Raw genomic sequence first — 19,805 nt, 5'->3', positions numbered from 1 at the left:
AATTGTATATAGATAATTAACTAGTAACACAATCTAATTATTAATTAGTATACTAAGATTAGATATAATAATACAGATATTGTAAGATATAATTACTAAACAGCAGTGAGAGACTGTTCTATCAGTTAAACTCACAAACACAAGTACATGTTAATTACACATCACAGACACAGGGCTGTAATTAACACAGGGCTGTAATTAACACAGAGCTGTAATCAACAAGCAGATGTAATCAACACAAAGATGCAATTAACACTGTGTTTAGATGTGTAATTAACACTGTAGAGCTGTGTAATTAACACTGTAGAGCTGTGTAATTAACACTGTGTTTATAGATATTGGATTTTCTTCACTTTAGCAGTGACACACTCAGCCACAAAGAGGTTGTCTCTGATGTCCACACATAAACCTAATGGAAACTCTAAATCACAGTGAATGTAACGGAGGAACTGTCCGTCCTGATCTAGGATGTGGATACGGTGTTTGTGAATGTCTGCTGTCAGGATGTGACTCTGGCTGTCTGTAGTGATGCCGAGTGGATTAAATGATTGCTTGGTATTAGAGGGATGACCAGTGTATCTAAATCGGAGTTTTCCTGACTGATTGACCACCACTACTGCACTAGCGTCACGGTCAGCCACACAGATATCCAGGTTCCTGTTCTCACTGAGGTATTTACTGTAATCACCAGATGAGTAGAGAGGACGACCCTGATCATCAAACTGAATGCTCTGTTTCTCTGTGGAGCCGGAGTAACGCACGACTTTGGATTGTTTGTTATCATCACTGTCCATGGTAACCAGGAGATCACCAGAGGCGGTACAGCAGACATAGAGAGGTCTCCACCCCTGTAGTGTGATCACGGTCTGTATCTGTTTATTCTTTATTAAGTTAACAGTTCTATAGTCAGTATAAACAAGATCTCCGTCCCGTGTCACTGCTATGTCCTCTGGTCGTCTCCCTGACTTGGTTTGTATTGATGTCAGTAGTTTACTCTGGAGGTTGAGCAGCTTCATGGTGTTGTTATTCCCGCGTGTCCAGACTTGATCTTCACTCAGACAGCTAACACTGTATAGTTCTGTATACCCAGTGTCTATGGCGGCGGTGAAGCGCGGCTCATCAAGCAGTGGTTTGACTGGAGGAGACGATACAGCTTCTGCTGACTTCATTGTGTCGCCATGTTCTGTGTTAATGGATAATGGCGGCAGAGAACCAAACATTTCATTGAGCTGATCTTTTTTTATTTTCTGAGCAGACAAACTGGGTACTGTAACTCGGACTTTAGGCGGTAATGTTCTAAATTCGGAATTCCTAGATTTGTAAGTAGAGGTTAAGTAGACGTCATTTGATTTTAGGATTGATTTCAAGTCGGACATGATCTGTTTGAGTTCAGTAATTTTCTGTGTGATTTCATCTGTATTTTTATTCAGGGTAGATAGGTGTTTGTTTTTCATCTCCTGAATGTCGGATTTCCGCTGGTTGACAATGGCGGTGATCTCCCGGTGTAAGATTTCTCCATGTTGATCGGCAATTGTTGTTAGTTCTCCGTAATTTGTTTCTAACTCGGCTTTCTCAGTTTGCACATCGGACGCCATTTCTTCATATCGCGGGTAAATTCTGGTCTCGAGTTCGTCCAGATCTTTTTGTAAACTTTCTGTGTTAGCGCTGAGTGTTTCCAGAATATTTGATATATCGTGACCTTCATGTTTACTTGAGGAGACGCAGGTAGAACAGACAGGAAGGTCACATTTCTCACAGTAATGTTTACAGAGTTCGTCGGCGTGGTCAGGACATGTTGAGTAGTTAAGAGATTTTCTGTATTTATAGAGCACGACTTCGTGTCTTATAGACGAATCCGAGAGGTGCTTCCCAACACAGGTCTGGCATAGATTTATATCACAACGTTCACAGTGACTCTGTAGGTGGGCAGTTTTACAGAGGTCACACAATAGGATAATCTGGGCTTTGGGGAATGGGTCCATTTCTGATGTCCGGGGTCACATGAGGAGTTCACTGTTAATTAAATTAGGGAATCTTGATTAAAGAGTTTGACTTATTGAAACACATGACCAGCTAGAATTACAGTATGGTAGATAAACTGCCATCATTTATATCAGATACGTCTATACATTTCGAATAAGCCCCCCCCCCCCTCCCCACCCCCCTCCCCCCTCTTCAGAGTTATGTGAAATTATTTTTAAAATGAGCAGATCTATCTTATTGAACACACAAATATGGATATTAAGTTTGTCTCACCTGAAAATCCAACATGGCCTCCCTGTTCTTTCGACCTTCCGTCTAGTCCTGTGATTAAATACCTGTGCGGTGCGTCAGCCTGTATACATTATCTGTTTAAATAGAGTTTTAAAGTTTGTTTTGACCTAGTTCATGTTGGGTAGCGATGCCAACATTGACGTCAGAAGATATAATTGTTTCAATGTATGTATAAATATCTTCATTATAGTCCGTGTACTTAGCAATATCAGTTGTGCCTGTGTGTGTGTGTGGGGGGGGGGGGGGGGGGGGGGGGGGGGGGGTCATATAGTAATAACTACTACTGTCTCAGTCTGGACAGTTTTAGATAGTCAACTCCTGATTTAGGTGAAGTACTTACGGACGTAACATTGAGGTTTTTTTTTTTTACCGTGCCAAAGACTAGTTTGCATTGAGGGTTGTTTATCGTGCCAAAGACTAGTTTGCATTGAGGGTTGTTTATCGTGCCAAAGACTAGTTTACATTGAGGGCTGTTTATCGTGCCAAAGACTAGTTTACATTGAGGGTTGTTTATCGTGCCAAAGACTAGTTTGCATTGAGGGCTGTTTATCATGACAAAGACTATGCTGGCGCGACGTTGTAAATTTCTTCTGGCTATTATCCAGTGTAAAATTCCAAACAAACTTACATGTATGTGAGTGACGTGTGACTTTCACAGAAATAAACAAAGTCCCATTGAGCGCTTAGTTAAGGAACAATCACAACCTATATATTAAACAGTTTAGATTTGACGCGGTACTGAGATTTAAATCATTTAGTAAACATTGTATCTATACTCAGGAAATCATGGTATTGTTAATTTATTCCTAAACATTAAAGCGAAACATTGTTAACATTTAAAGGCAAAATCAAACGTCTGACAGCCCATATAGTAACATCAACTTAATTATCATTTACTCCCTGTATAGTAAATAAATAGAAATTAATTATACTGGCCTAATTCTACCCAATAGATAGATAGATAGAAATCGACGGTTACATATTCCCATGTCAATATGGTGTACAACAGACAAGTTATTCCCCGCGTATCGGATAGAAGGGCGTTTGGGAGTTTTCCGATAATTGACTTTATTTCTTAATAAATAATTGACCTGGACTGTACTCTCCCGTTAGACAGGTACAATACCTGTATCCTTCTGATCACCTGTAGTACCACAGTGGCGGATCTAGAGGGAGTTAACAGGTGGAAGTACCTACACAGTGGCGGATCTAGAGGGAGTTAACAGGTGGAAGTACCTACACAGTGGCGGATCTAGAGGGAGTTGGATTTTTAGAGCGTAGAAATAGTCCGTATCATTGCGATAAACAGAAAACTACATACTATTACTGTAAATTGTGTACAGCAATCAGAACGGTCTTTTCTGTATTCTGACAATAAACTTAACACGCTAACCAGAATTTTACAGACTTTTCTGTATACTGACAATAAACTTAACACGCTAAGCAGAATTTTACAGACTTTTCTGTATACTGACAATAAACTTAACACGCTAAGCAGAATTTTACAGACTGTTCTGTATACTGACAATAAACTTAACACGCTAACCAGAATTTTACAGACTGTTTTGTATACGGACAATAAACTTCACACGCTAAGCAGAATTCTACAGACTTTTCTGTATACTGACAATAAACTTAACACGCTAATCAGAATTTTACAGACTTTTCTGTATACTAACAATAAACTTAACACGTTAATCAGAATTTTACAGACTTTTCTGTATACTGACAATAAACTTAACACGCTCGGCAGAATTTTAGACTTTTGTGTATACTGACAATAAACTTAACACGCTAACCAGAATTGTACAGAATTTAGGAGATTCTCACATGTGGTGAGCTATAATACATTGGGTTAAATGCTGTCTGACTTCAGTGACTTGTTTCATACCGATTGTTAGGCCGTTCATGGCACACTAATTTTGACTACGGATAACTCCGTTTACCGGGGGGGGGGGGGGGGGGGGGGTATATTGTGTAGGCGTCCTTTTTGAGAATTTTTCACTCGTATAGTATAGAGATATTACCATTGCCGATGAAGGGCAGCGAAATTTTGGCCTTTGCTCGGACCTTTTGGCCTTTGAAAAGGGAGGAATCTTTGCTGTGACACGGGGCCTCAGTTTTTGCGTTCTTATCCGAATGACCGCTCCATTTAGTCACCTCTTACGACAAGCAAGGAGTATTAGGGATCTATTCTAACCAGGATCCTCGCGGACTGGGGGGTGGGTGGTGAAATGATATGCAACATTGATTTCGGAAATGTAAACATAGACCTAATCAAAAGTGATCTGAAACCATATACCCGGGATTGAAGTGTTCCTGTCGTTTTATTGGCCCACAAAGTTTGTTTTAAAATTCAACAATTTAAATCCACGCGCCAGCTATCAGTGAATAAGATTACATTGCTTATTGAAATCATTGTCTTACCAGAGGGCTCGTCACTCAAGCTTTCACTTACATATCATTCATTCCCTGCAAATGCAAAGCTTACCTGTGTACAGGTAAACAATAGGTAAATTACCTGTGTAGTTTTGAAGTGTGAGTGAAGCTTGCATCACGCGCCCTCTAGTGAGGAAATGACATGAAATACGTTACATGTTTTTGTATTATTACTCTTTTTTTCTGTTGTAGATTGAGTTGTGTGGAACAATGGACCTCCGGATATCTATGTACATTTAAACGTGTATGATTAAACTTCTGTTGTACTCGCGTATGTGAGTTTATCCTGTATTGGGTGTTTGAGTTTTAATTCATAAATAGTTTAGGAATATAGTGTCAGCTCAGTATCTTAAGAACCCTTTGCTTGAAAGACATTAAACCTGGTACACTTGTACAATTTGAGGAGAAAATGACCCCTATTGATTTTGAGGCTATGTGGTCAAAGGTTAAGTGTCAAACTGGACATAGGAATATACTGTCAGCTCAATTTCTTGAGAATCCTTTAATTGACAGACATCAAACTTGGTACACTGTTACATCTTCAGAAGAAGATGACCCCAATTGAATTTGAGGTCACATGGTCAAGGGTCAAACTGGACATAGTAATATACTGACCACTCAATATCTTGAGAAACCTTTGCTCGACAGACATCAAACTTAGTACATTGGTAAATCTTCAGGAGAAGATGACCCGTATTGATTTTGAGGTCACGTGGTTAAAGGTCAATGGTTGAACTGGACATAGTAATATATTGACTCCTATATTTTCAGAATTATTTGCTTTATTGACACCAAACTTGGTTCATTGTTACAGCAAAAAGGAGTAGATAACCCCTATTTATTTTTAGGTCGCATGGTCAATCCACTCTTGACATAGGAAGATATTGTCTGCTCAATATTTGGAATTGATGATACTACTGTCAATTATATGAGGTGTGTGTATAACTCTTTTTAATTTTGCACAATGGGGGCATATGTGTTTTACAAATATCTCTTGTTTAGAATTTTCTTCAAGTGTAGACGAAAACCATGGTTAATCCCTAGGTAGATTTGTTTCTCCATACTACCCCCCCCCCCTCCCAATGAAATAGGGTGGGGCCACAATAGGGACTAAATATTTTACGTGAGAATTATAGAGATGCACCGTTAAAAACAACAGAAGGTCCATGATTAATCGTAGTGCTATATAAATATCTACAGGTGTTAAAAGTCAGGATCCGGGGTAGTTAAAAGTCGGGATCCGGGGAAGTTAAAAATCAGGACCCGGGGAATTTAAAAGTTAAGACTCGGGGTAGTTAAAATTTAGGACCAGGGATAGTTAAAAGTTAGGACCCTGGGTAGTTAAAAGTTAGGACCAGGGATAGTTAAAAGTTAGGACCCGGGGTAGTTCAGGGCCCAGGGTAGTTAAAAGGCATGACCTGGGGTTAAGACCCTGGGTAATTAAAAATAAGGACCCGGGGTAGCTAAAAGTCAAGACCCTCGGTTGTTAAAAGTCAGGATCCGGGGTAGTTAAAAGTCAGGACCCGGGGTAATTAAAAGTCAGGACCCGGGGTAATTAAAAGTCAGGATCCGGAGTAGTTAAAAGTCAGGACCCGGGGTAGTTAAAAATAAGGACCCGGGGTAATTAAAAATAAGGACCCGGGGTAATTAAAAATAAGGACCCGGGATAGTTAAAAATCAGGACCACGGGTGTAAGGTGAGACGGTCAGAGGCCACAATAAGAGGTAAGAGTTTTTCATGGGAATATTTAGAAAACTTCTATCAAGCCGCCTATGACGCAATAGTGTCATTGCTTTAGCCGCTGAAAAGCTACAGCGCTTTCGAGTTGAAAAAATGGAATTTTAAAAACGCATTCGCTCACAATTTTTTTTCCCATTGTTATACATTATGTCACCTCACCCTGGGAAGTTCTCATAAAAGATGACATATTTTGACCATTGAATTGGGAGCAGAAACAACTGAAAAATTACGAAGAATATTGGGTAAAATATTTCCAAAAGGTCTATAATCCTAACATTCTTTATTTTAAATCTATAGTTAGGTTTTGGTTCGAATTGAATGAAATAGTGGGTTGTCCTTAATAGCAGAGAGGGGTCATTTAAGGGGTGCTCTACATCGTCTTGATGGCTGACTTCCTTTTAAAATATAAATATCAGCAATATTTGCCTATTCATTAAAAGAATCATTGCATAGCTCAGTAGATTTGCACGTCGACTGCTGAACTGTAGATTGCGGGTTCGAGTCCCGCAGGGTTCATAAATTTTTCTCAGTTTGGTATCAACTAAAACTGCATTGTTTGACTAAATAAAGTAGATTTCAAAGATTTTAATTTCAAAATATTTTACATATCCTCCACTTTTCACCCACATCAAATTTCTCTGATGCAGCAAAATTCCTTAATTATAGGCACATTGGAATATCGGGAAATAATCGTTGTCGAAATGTAGGGGATACCCTCATCCCCTGATTCTACATGCCTGCTCTTAGGCAGATCCGTTCTGATACATATATATTATTACTACAGTAACTTGATCCGAAGAGTCGGATCACGTCGAGTTGACAGGCGCGGATCATCAGATCACACGAGACGCGAAGCGTCGAGTTTGATCTGATGATCCGCGCCTGTCAACGAGACGTGATCCAACTCTTCGGATCAAGTTACTGTACTAATGATAAATTTATTATATACCCCCTTGTGCATTTTAAATCCACATTTATAAGATAATAAATGTAATCCAAATGATAAAAAACACAGACATACCATGAAATTATGTTTTGTATACGCAGGTTCGTTTGTGACGCGGTCAACATTTTCTACAAATAACGTTGCGTTGTTGCATTGTGACGTCATTGTGACGGCATCAGTTTCAGAGGATACTGATACGGAATCAGAAAACCACAGTGTGGTGATCCGGAAAACCGGATCACACTCTGTGAAATCCACAGTATCAACAAACAAGACATTGATGGGTATATAATAAAATAGGGTATGTAACAATGAACGGTATGTAACAACGAGACGGTGTGTAACAATGACACGGTATGTAACAATGACACGGTATGTAACAATGACACGGTATTTAACAATGACACGGTATGTAACAATGACACGGCATGTAACAATGACACGGTATGTAACAATGACACAGTATGTAACAATGACACAGTATGTAACAATGACACAGTATGTAACAACGAGACGGCATGTAACAATTACACGGTATGTAACAATGACACGGTATGTAACAATGACACGGTATGTAACAATGACACGGTATGTAACAACGAGACGGCATGCAACAATGACACGGTGTGTAACAATGACACAGTAAGTAACAATGACACACCGCCGCGGTGGCCGAGAGGTTAGAGCGGTCGCTCCGCATGCGGTAGGCCGGGGCTTCGAATCCCGGCCGCGACAGACCCAGGTCGTTAAAATGGGTAGTGATAGTTTCATAGTCAAACGCTCGACATCAGGTGTGAATGTCACGGGTCCTCGGAGATGACCTTAAAAACGGATGTCCTGTGTCACAGTTGGTGTGGCACGCTAAAGAACGCTAAAGAACCCTCACTGCTCAATGGCCGTAAGTGCCGAGCATAGGCCTAAATTTGAAGCCCTTCACCGGTCTTGGTGAAGTCTCTATATGAGTGAAAAATTATCGAGCGAGACATTAAGCAAGATACAATCAATCAATGTAACAACGACACGCTATGTAACAATGAAACGGTATGTAACAACGATACGGTATGTAACAGCGACACAATATATAACAAGGACACGATATGTAACAACGACACGCTATGTAACAATGACACGGCATGTAACAATGACACAGTATGTAACAACGAGACGGCATGTAACAATGACACGGCATGTAACAATGACACGGTATGTAACAATGACATGGTATGTAACAATGACATGGTATGTAACAACGAGACGGCATGTAACAATGACACGGCATGTAACAATGACACGGTATGTAACAATGACACGGTATTTAACAACGACACGGTAAGTAACAACGACACGGTATGTAACAATGACACGGTATGTAACAATGACACGCTATGTAACAATGACACGGCATGTAACAATGACACGGTATGTAACAATGACACGGTATGTAACAATGACACAGTATGTAACAACGAGACGGTATGTAACAATGACACGGTATGTAACAATGACACGGTATGTAACAATGACACGGTATGTAACAATGCCACGATATGTAACAACATGATATCTAACAACAACATGGTATATAACAATGACACAGTATGTAACAACGAGACGGTATGTAACAATGACACGGTATGTAACAATGACACGGTATGTAACAATGACACGGTATGTAACAATGACACGGTATGTAACAATGACACGGTATGTAACAATGACATGGTATGTAACAACATGATATCTAACAACAACATGGTATATAACAATGACATGGTATGTGACAACGAGACGGTGTGTAACAATGACACGGTGTGTAACAATGACATGGTATGTAACAACGACACGGTATGTAACAACGACACGGTATGTAAGATTGAGACATTATATAAGAGTGAGACGATATGAAGCAACGATACGGTATGTAACAGCAACACAATATGCAACAACGAGACGGTATGTGACAACGACATGGTTCATGTATGTAACAATGACATGGTATGTAACAATGACACGGTATGTAACAATGACATGGTATGTAACAACATGATATCTAACAACAACATGGTATATAACAATAACACGGTATGTAACAATGACACTGTATGTAACAACAACATGGTATATAACAATGACACGGTATGTAACAATGACACAGTATGTAACAATGACACAGTATGTAACAATGACACGGTATGTAACAATGACACGGTGTATAACAATGACACGGTAAGTAACAATGACACGGTATGTAACAATGACACGGTATGTAACAATGACACGGTATGTAACAATGACACGGTATGTAACAATGACACGGTATGTAACAATGACACGGTATGTAACAATGACACGGTATGTAACAATGACACGGTATGTAACAATGACACGGTATGTAACAATGACATGGTATGTAACAACATGATATCTAACAACAACATGGTATATAACAATGACATGGTATGTGACAACGAGACGGTGTGTAACAATGACACGGTGTGTAACAATGACATGGTATGTAACAACGACACGGTATGTAACAACGACACGGTATGTAAGATTGAGACATTATATAAGAGCGAGACGATATGAAGCAACGATACGGTATGTAACAGCAACACAATATGCAACAACGAGACGGTATGTGACAACGACATGGTTCATGTATGTAACAATGACATGGTATGTAACAATGACACGGTATGTAACAATGACATGGTATGTAACAACATGATATCTAACAACAACATGGTATATAACAATAACACGGTATGTAACAATGACACTGTATGTAACAACAACATGGTATATAACAATGACACGGTATGTAACAATGACACAGTATGTAACAATGACACAGTATGTAACAATGACACGGTATGTAACAATGACACGGTGTATAACAATGACACGGTAAGTAACAATGACACGGTATGTAACAATGACACGGTATGTAACAATGACACGGTATGTAACAATGACACGGTATGTAACAATGACATGGTATGTAACTACGACACGGTATGTAACAATGACACGGTATGTAACAATGACACGGTATGTAACAATGACACGGTATGTAACAATGACACGGTATGTAACAATGACACGGTATGTAACAATGACATGGTATGTAACTACGACACGGTATGTAACAATGACACGGTATGTAACAATGACACGGTATGTAACAATGACACGGTATGTAACAATGCCACGATATGTAACAACATGATATCTAACAACAACATGGTATATAACAATGACACAGTATGTAACAATAACACGGTATGTAACAATGACACGGTATGTAACAATGACACGGTATGTAACAACAACATGGTATATAACAATGACACAGTATGTAACAATAACACGGTATGTAACAATGACACGGTATGTAACAATGACATGGTATGTAACAAAGACACGGTATGTAACAACGACACGGTATGCAACAACGAGGTGAATGGCTATGCAACACTTTTTATTTTTTGTCATAGTGTGCTCATTTGTATCTTCTCTTTGTTACAAACCGAGCGTGGACTGCACCTTTTATGTAAAAATTAATTTTGAAAACACACATGCATAGCTACTCACAAACACAATGAATAAAATAAATCTACAAAACTGGTGTCGGTCAGAATCACCCGAAAAAAGGGTGCAGTCCCCGCTCAGTATGTAACAATCTGTTACAAAGCGTAGCACAAATGACCGTTAACAAATTTTACGAGGGCTATCTTTTTCGGGTGAACACAGTTTTGTAGATTCCTTTTCGTCAATGTGTTTGTGAGTATGTTTGTCTTTCGTGTAACTCCACACTCAACATCTTCAGGACGACACCTAAACCATAGAAACACTTAGATACCTCTTGAATGCGGAGGTTTTGTGGTCTGTGCTTACATACCATTAGTGTAGAGCAAAATTCGCATCTCATCTATTGCAAAATGATACTCAGTCACTCTCTCTCTCTCTCTCTCTCTCTCTCTCTCTCTCTCTCTCTCTCTTAATATGCATCTTGTTAAATTGACTTGATTTAATATATATATCAGTTCAGTGTCGATTATTAATTAATTGGATTTGATTTATTACATAATTAATAGAAGCAAAATTACAAACCATCAAAATATTTCTATTTTACCAACTCAAATAGCGAATTTCGTTTGTGCGTGCGGACAATACGCTGTACTTAATGCTGTTGGTGTAGTGAGGGTGCATACATCGGTTGCGTAAAAAAATGTATTGGGCTCCCTCGCATCAGAGAATGAAAATCGGAGACAGACTGTTCTCATTACAGACATTCTCTCACCTTGCATACTCTCATTCTGTTGACCTATAATTCACAACACGGGTTTTATACATTCCATCGTGGAAATACCACGGTGGAAAATCCACCCTGTTCCATGGTGTGTGTTATTTGCCAATACACATAGCTGCCGGTGGCTTTGCTGTGGCTATGGGCGCCTAGGAGGTGTGAAAATGTGCGGCAGGCAAAATAATCATGATAAATGTGGAATTCAAAAAATAAGAAATGACACCCCCTTCATATCTTTATTGTTTTTCGGCATTTGGAAACAAAATTTACAACAACAAAAACCCACTATTTATTATGTTTTTGAGAAAACTTGGTCTCAGAAATTGTCCATTCATCCTTTCTTCATTACAATATTCTTAAAAACACTGCATAATGATAATGGGTACTGCAGACAATTCCTTTTAAAAATGTGAGTTAGTATACTCAGTAAATGAAAAGCGCACTACATGTAATAGGGATATTCAATAATTTACCGCTGTGCTCTCTCTCTCTCTCTCTCTCTCTCTCTCTCTCTCTCTCTCTGTAATAATATACATCTTGCTAAATTGACTTGATTTAATATAAATACCAGTTCAGTGTCGATCATTGACAAATTGGATTTAATTCATTGCATAATTAATAGAAGCAAAATTGCAAACCATCGAAATATTTCTATTTTACTAGATCATGAGTTAATTACATTTGACCGACACTTATATTCAATGTACTTTGATAGGGAGTGTCTGAATAAAACAATGATCTATGTATAAGTATCCTCCATACATATCCCTTCCATCTTTGCCACAATAAAACTTAGTTACGGTTAGCTAGTTCGGGATTTAAAATTAACAGATGTTTTTGACTTCTTTCGAAAAGTGTGAAATGCATTGGGTCGGCGCGATATCTGAGCTAGTCTAAAATCATGGGTATCTCAAATCTAGGACGTTAGACTGGAAAAAGATTGCTGCATGGCGAAATGCTCGTTATTTAGAAGTGAGAATCTTCGCTGCTACGGCCGTGAGGGCTACGCATTGGAGTGAATTTGTGGTACTTGACCTGCAGCTGGTGTTGTCATCTCTATACTAATTTAGTCAGGTTTCAGGTAGTGTTTAGACTTTAGTCTAAACAGAACACACAGGTAGACAAACTCTAATCTAAACAGAACACACAGTAGGCAGACTGTAGTCTAACCAGGACACACAGGTAGAGAGACTGTAGTCTAAACAGAACACACAGGTAGACAGACTGTAGTCTAAACAGAACACACAGGTAGACAGACTGTAGTCTAAACAGAACACACAGTAGACAAACTCTAGTCTAAACAGAACACACAGGTAGAGAGACTGTAGTCCAAACAGAATACACAGGTAGACAAACTCTGGTCCAAACAGAACACACAGGTAGAGAGACTGTAGTCCAAACAGAATACACAGGTAGACAAACTCTGGTCCAAACAGGACGCACAGGTAGACAAACTCTAGTCTAAACAGAACACACAGTAGACAAACTCTAGTCTAAACAGAACACACAGGTAGAGAGACTGTAGTCCAAACAGAATACACAGGTAGACAAACTCTGGTCCAAACAGGACGCACAGGTAGACAAACTCTAGTCTAAACAGAACACACAGGTAGATAGACTGTAGTCTAAACAGAACACACAGGTAGACAGACTCTAGTCCAAACAGGAAACACGGGTAGACAGACTCTAGTCTAAACAGAACACATAGTAGGCAGACTGCAGTCTAAACAGAACACACAGGTAGACAGACTGTAGTCTAAACAGAACACACAGTAGGCAGACTCTAGTCCAAACAGGAAACACGGGTAGACAGACTCTAGTCTAAACAGAACACATAGTAGGCAGACTGCAGTCTAAACAGAACACACAGGTAGACAGACTCTAGTCTAAACAGAATACACAGGTAGACAGATTGTAGTTTAAACAGAACATACAGTGGGCAGACTGTAGTCTAAACAGAACACACAGTTTGCAGTCTAAGCAGAACACACAGGTAGAGAGATTGTTGTCTAAACAGAACACACAGTAGGCAGACTATAGTATAAACAGAACACACAGGTAGACAAACTCTAGTCTAAACAGAACACACAGTAGGCAGACTATAGTATAAACAGAACACACAGGTAGACAAACTCTAGTCTAAACAGAACACACAGTAGGCAGACTGCAGTCTAAACAGAACACACATTTAGAAAAACTCTAGTCTAAACAGAACACACATTTAGACAGACTCTAGTCTAAACAGAACACATAGTAGGCAGACTGCAGTCTAAACAGAACACACAGGTAGACAAACTCTAGTCTAAACAGAACACACCGGTAGACAGACTGCAGTCCAAACAGAACACACAGTAGACAGACTGTAGTCTAAACAGAACACACAGTAGGCAGACTGTTGTCTAAACAGAACACAAGGTAGACAAACTCTAGTCTAAACAGAACACACAGTAGGGAGACTGCAGTCTAAACAGAACACACATTTAGACAAACTCTAGTCTAAACAGAATACACATTTAGACAAACTCTAGTCTAAACAGAACACACAGTAGGCAGACTGCAGTCTAAACAGAACACACAGGTAGACAGACTCTAGTCTAAACAAAACACACAGTAGGCAGACTGTAGTCTAACCAGGACACACAGGTAGAGAAACTGTAGTCTAAACAGAACACACAGTAGGCAGACTGCAGTCTAAACATAACACACATCTAGACAAACTCTAGTCTAAACAGAACACACATTTAGACAGACTCTTGTCTAAACAGAACACATAGTAGGCAGACTGCAGTCTAAACAGAACACACATTTAGACAGACTCTTGTCTAAACAGAACACACAGGTAGACGGCCCCTAGCCTAAACAGAACACACAGGTAGACGGCCCCTAGCCTAAACAGAACACACAGGTAGACAAGAATTATTACATAATTCATATCGAAGAATTTTTAGTACCACCCCCCCCCCCAATAAAAAAAAATCCAAGCGTGATTATTCCATTGATCTTGTTGACAATATCTTTATGGACTTTCGTGATCAGGTCTTCCAACAATCTGTTGCACTTCTCATGGGAACGAATTATGTTCCTTTCTTACCTCACATGTTGCTATATTCATATGAAGCATAATTTATTCAAAAACTTCTACGTGAGCAGAAAATATCTCTTGCTGTGCCCTTTAATTCGACATTTAGATATATCGACGACGTTTTGTCTATTAAAAATAATAACTTTCATTCAGATGTCGATTCGATATATCCCTGTGATCTCGAAATAAGACACCACAGAGTCGTCCACTTCTGCTTCATACTTAGGTATTTTATTGAAAGTAGACATTAACAACAAACTGACAACTCAACTGTATGACAAACGGGATGATTTCAGCTTCTCCATCGTCAACTTCCCATATTTATGTAGCAATATTCCATTATCACCTGCATATGGTGTTTACATCTCTCAACCGATTCGATACGCAAGAGTTTGTTCTGCGTATGGTCAGTTTTTCAATCGAGTCAAGCTACTGATAATGTTGATGGTACTGGGGTTTCAACAGTCTCGATTAAAGTCAGCATTTCGCAAATTCTATAGTCGTTATAACGATCTAGTTCGTCAATACAACCTATGATTGGGTCAAATGCTGTCCTACATGTTTCATACCGATTATTGGGCCGTTCTTAGCACACTGATTTTGAATACGGATAGCTCTGTTTACCTGATCAGGATGTAGGGCTCACTGCGGATGTGACCGGTTGACAGGGGATGCTTACTCCTCCTAGGCACCTGATCCCACCTATGGTATGTCCAGGGGACCATGTTTGTCCAACACACTATTTTGTATTGCTTATAGAAGTCATGTGGTTGACCACTTTTCGTTATCTTCACCTTTCAGCAATTTTTTTTCATTTTTAGGGAAAAAAAGGTCAACTTTTTAGACATTTCCTATATTTTATAACTTTCATCCTATAAATTCGTTTAAAATCACATACTGATGTGATAGTGCAGAGGTAACCCCACTCGCTTCTCACCGCTGCAACCCGAGTTCGATCACCGCTGATCTACAGTGGTAGTATGTGATAGGGTGTAAAGGACACGTGGCTTTCCTCTCACATAATGCTGACATCTGTGTATTGAAAGGACCTCATCGGAAATAACCTTTCGAGCTTTCGTGAGTAATCTTTGGTATGTACATTGTATGTATCCTTGTTATGTAAAGTTCTTATCTCATTTTGAAGATATTTAAATCATATTATCCAGAAACTATTCTTTTGATATGAACAAAAAAGGTGAACTCCATCAAAGGAAAATGAAAGAAATTGAAACAAAACCGGGAGAACCAGCGCATGGAGAGCGGGGTGTACGTCAATATCATGCGAGGGATGTCCAAGATATTGGTACACCATATACTTGTTCTGGGCTTCCGAATTTATCTGAATTACTTTAGATTGTTGATTACATATTAAAAAGTGAAATGAAATAACTCGTCAAGATTATTTGTTTTGATCAGCATTGAAAAATAGCTTAAAACTATATTACAAGTGCATTCAAATTTAGAGTCACATTTGTAGATTTTAGTCCGTTACATTTCCATTGGTTTTGCATTATGTAACACACACATTGTTTTTCACTGTTTATTCTCCATGCATATATCGTAAGGTAATATGACAATGTTCCTACAAATAAATAAATACATTAGTTTTGTGAACGCTAAAAATATGCAATTGTAGAAATCATAAAAACATCTCGATATACTTCACTTTATCACAGACGCACAAGAAGTTCTCGACCTCAACTATTAATATACAAACATATATCCTATATAAGAATTCATATGTAGCATACAATACCAAACTTCCACCATTGAACAGGTCTTCGCTGTACTGTGTCTCGTGCAAAAATACCACCGAAACAGCAGGTTCTATTGTTACAGACAATGACCAATCGCTGACCATCTTCACAGTGTGAAAAATATTAGAGCAAATTATTTTATCCCACAAAGAAATGTTTATATCAAACTCTACATATATAATAACTAATGGGATAACCCTTTTAAAATTGACTTAGAATATTGATAGGTTACAATCATGAAACATACACACAGAATACTCTATTATCCTTTGCTTAAAAGCAATTACGCATGGCATAATGGGTAAGACCGTCGCCCACCAAACTAAACACCACCCAGATCCAGTTGAAATCGTACTCGTGCCACTAATTTTCTTTCGTTTTCTCCCTTACTCGGATCTAGAGGGACGAGAGGAAGGGGTGATTTAGAAAAAACACAGGTCATTTTGTTTTTGTTTGTTTATTAAGCACGCCATTTTTTCATTATTTTGGGGTCTTCACACTTCCACAGAGGAATCATATAGCTGACAATATATACATTTGGATCGCACCTCTATTTTGGAAAAGGATGAGGTGAAACAGATATTAGAGGAGATCCCCTTTTCCGTGGTCAATATAAGTAACTATACTGTAGAAAAGTGACAGTGTTTATACATAGACGCCACAGACAATGGTTTCTGAAATAGTCAATATAAGTAACTATACTGTAGAAAAGTGACAGTGTTTATACATAGACGCCACAGACAATGGTTTCTGAAGTAGTTACAATAGTTCTCTTTGTGTTTTGTGGCGAGGAATGTCGAAATATCAATTCATTTTAAAAACCCATCACCAGCACTTTCCGTCTGTGTAGAAAAAAAATAAAGAAAGAAAACCATACTAGTGCATTTCACTCTGCATGTAATGTAAACAATAAAAATATATATCGTCGACTGCCCTATTTCGGTGACTGACCAGAATCGGTGACCTTTTGTTTACGTGTGCGCGTTGTCCTTTCCGGGTGTAGATTGCGTCATCAATTTTGCCGTAGTGTTTGCAAATATATAGAGTACGTCTTCATTTCCCCCCCAAAAATGAACTACTAGAAGGAGAGTATGCAAAAATTCAACACGAGCACCCCAAAAATAAACCCATCTACTTATTACTTTTTCAAGCAAACCGTCAAATTAATATAAAGTATACCAAAAGTCTAGAATTCTACACTATGTTAATTTATTCATTGATGATTAGTTGCACATTCCTCCTGTATATACGTTTTAACAGTTATAAACTTTTGGCAAACCTATATTAACAATGGTCACCGATATAGGTGACGTCACTGTTTTAGGACCACAAAGTGACATGTTTTTTTGTTACGAAATTATATCAATTAACGTGCATGTACCAATAAATTCGGAATTTTGGGGATGAAAGTAAAGGAATTTAATTACTTTAAAGGTAGGTGTGTAATTTATTTGTTCAATCCAAGTGATTAATGAGAAAATCACGGTTTATTACGAAGGTCACCGAAACTGGTTAGTCGACGATAATCGTTTGTTTAGAAAATTAGATTCAGAAACTTCAACTTATTTCTGAAATTGATATCAACATGTTTGTCTACAATTTATCAAAATTTAGTGTATTGGTAAATAAATTACATATACATGTATACCGTATGTACCGAATACATTCTATGTAAAGTACATGACGTTGAAGGTGTGATTATGTTACTAAAACAGCGGACAATACAGCCGAATCACGTGATATCGTGTTTTGTATAGAGCGAGCTACTCCGGGAGGTCATCTTGTTCAAACAGGTTTCCATAATGGAGAGGCTTCTAGTAAAAGCATTGCTAATCGTTTTTTTTTTTCTTTTAAAATATCAGCGATAAGGGCTACGTTTATCGCCATACGAAATTCAAAAGTTTTTGATAATATAAACCATAGCCTAAATGATTTAGCTGTACCTACTATCGTCCATATATTTCCAGATCTGTAAAAAGTATGGACAGGACCAAATTCTGATGAGAAAACACAAACATTTTTAACTGGATAGGGTTCAGCAATAGATGTGTGATATATTTGCACCAATGGGATCGGTATTGAACCAGTAAATACTTAGTTGTATCATCCTGCGCAGTTGTACTCAAAAGATCAGGAGTTAACTTCCTTAAACTCAAGAGTTATATACCGTTATATACCGTTTGTGGCGAATTCAGACGTCAAACTTTAATTTCATAAAAGTGCAAATGTTGATTAGTTGAATTATGTAAATTTTAACATGAAGCAAGAAAATTTATTTTAATAAATACATTGGGGGCCATTTTATTTCATCCCTCTTCAGATCCGGTTCTGTACAGGGGTAAAACATTCTTGCATGATACAGAATAGAATGGATGAGTAACAGAGGCGGATCAAGGTGTGGTGGTTAGGGGGCGCAACTTTATGTGCAGGGGGTCTTGGGGGCCTTAAGACCCCTAGTTGGTCCAGGGGAAACCATGATGAAGGCCCAGGCTCTTGGATTTGACATATTTTATAAGGCTTGGAATCTGTTTCTTATATAGTCATTCTTACTATTTTCTGTCATTTTTAGCAAGGCAAAATTAATAGAATGATGCAAATGGTAAGGGTATTTTGGAAGCTCTCCCTACTAAGGTTATTCAATAAATCGAAGGATTTTGTCATTTATTTGTCCAAGAGTTGAAGAAATTGTTGCTTCTTTTATGTTTACAATTTTCTAAAAAAAGACCACGAATTACCTTAGCTTTTTTTTTTTTTTAATTAAAAAAAAATTACCTTAACTTTGAAAAATTTAGGGGAGAGGGGCGGTGGCGCCGGTTTCCCCTTGAATCCGCCAGTGAGTAAATAGTAGGGGAATTTCACGATTAAAATGTATGCTGACATTTTGAATTTCTTTTTAGCGGTGTTTAGCTGTTAGGCAAATTACAATGGTGGATCTAGAAGGGTACAACTCAACCCCTTTGTTTTGGGTGTATAACACGGAACAGAAAATGGAAACGATTTGAAGTAATCATGAGCAAGTCAACATTTTGTAAAATCAAAAGGCTTATTATGAACAAGGGTAGCAGAAATTTCAGAAACAAAGCGAAGTCATCTTCAGAGTCTACCGTTTGATATACTTCAAACCAATGAATACATGTATGTGCATTAAAATCATCATACCTTATTTATAAAAAAAAAAAAACTAAACAAGCGCTTGTGATTACCACAGCATTTTTCCCGGGCTTTGTCAATTTTTGACCCCCCCCCTCTCGATTG

The 19,805-nt window shown here is 38.4% G+C and overlaps 1 protein-coding gene and 1 long non-coding RNA gene across 2 annotated transcripts in view; one reads left to right on the top strand and one right to left on the bottom strand.

Annotated features, from left to right (window-relative positions):
- Positions 1 to 2,407, bottom strand: part of LOC125657452 (uncharacterized) — a 228,610-nt gene extending 226,203 nt beyond the window's left edge. Inside the window, exon 1 of the mRNA XM_056146876.1 lies at positions 2,257 to 2,407. The gene's annotated coding sequence lies outside the window, so the exon portion shown is untranslated. The remainder of the gene's footprint in view (positions 1 to 2,256) is intronic.
- On the top strand, positions 339 to 5,004 carry LOC130049402 (uncharacterized). The gene is made up of 2 exons (XR_008797880.1): positions 339 to 864; positions 4,906 to 5,004. It is a non-coding gene; the product is annotated as an uncharacterized LOC130049402 (long non-coding RNA).
- Positions 5,005 to 19,805: the final 14,801 nt, after the last annotated feature.

Source organism: Ostrea edulis, chromosome 8 (genome assembly GCF_947568905.1).
Source record: "Ostrea edulis chromosome 8, xbOstEdul1.1, whole genome shotgun sequence".
In the NCBI taxonomy this organism is placed as follows: domain Eukaryota; kingdom Metazoa; phylum Mollusca; class Bivalvia; order Ostreida; family Ostreidae; genus Ostrea; species Ostrea edulis.
The sequence above is the reverse complement of the archived record's forward strand: the minus strand, read 5'-3'. Positions and strand labels throughout refer to the sequence as shown.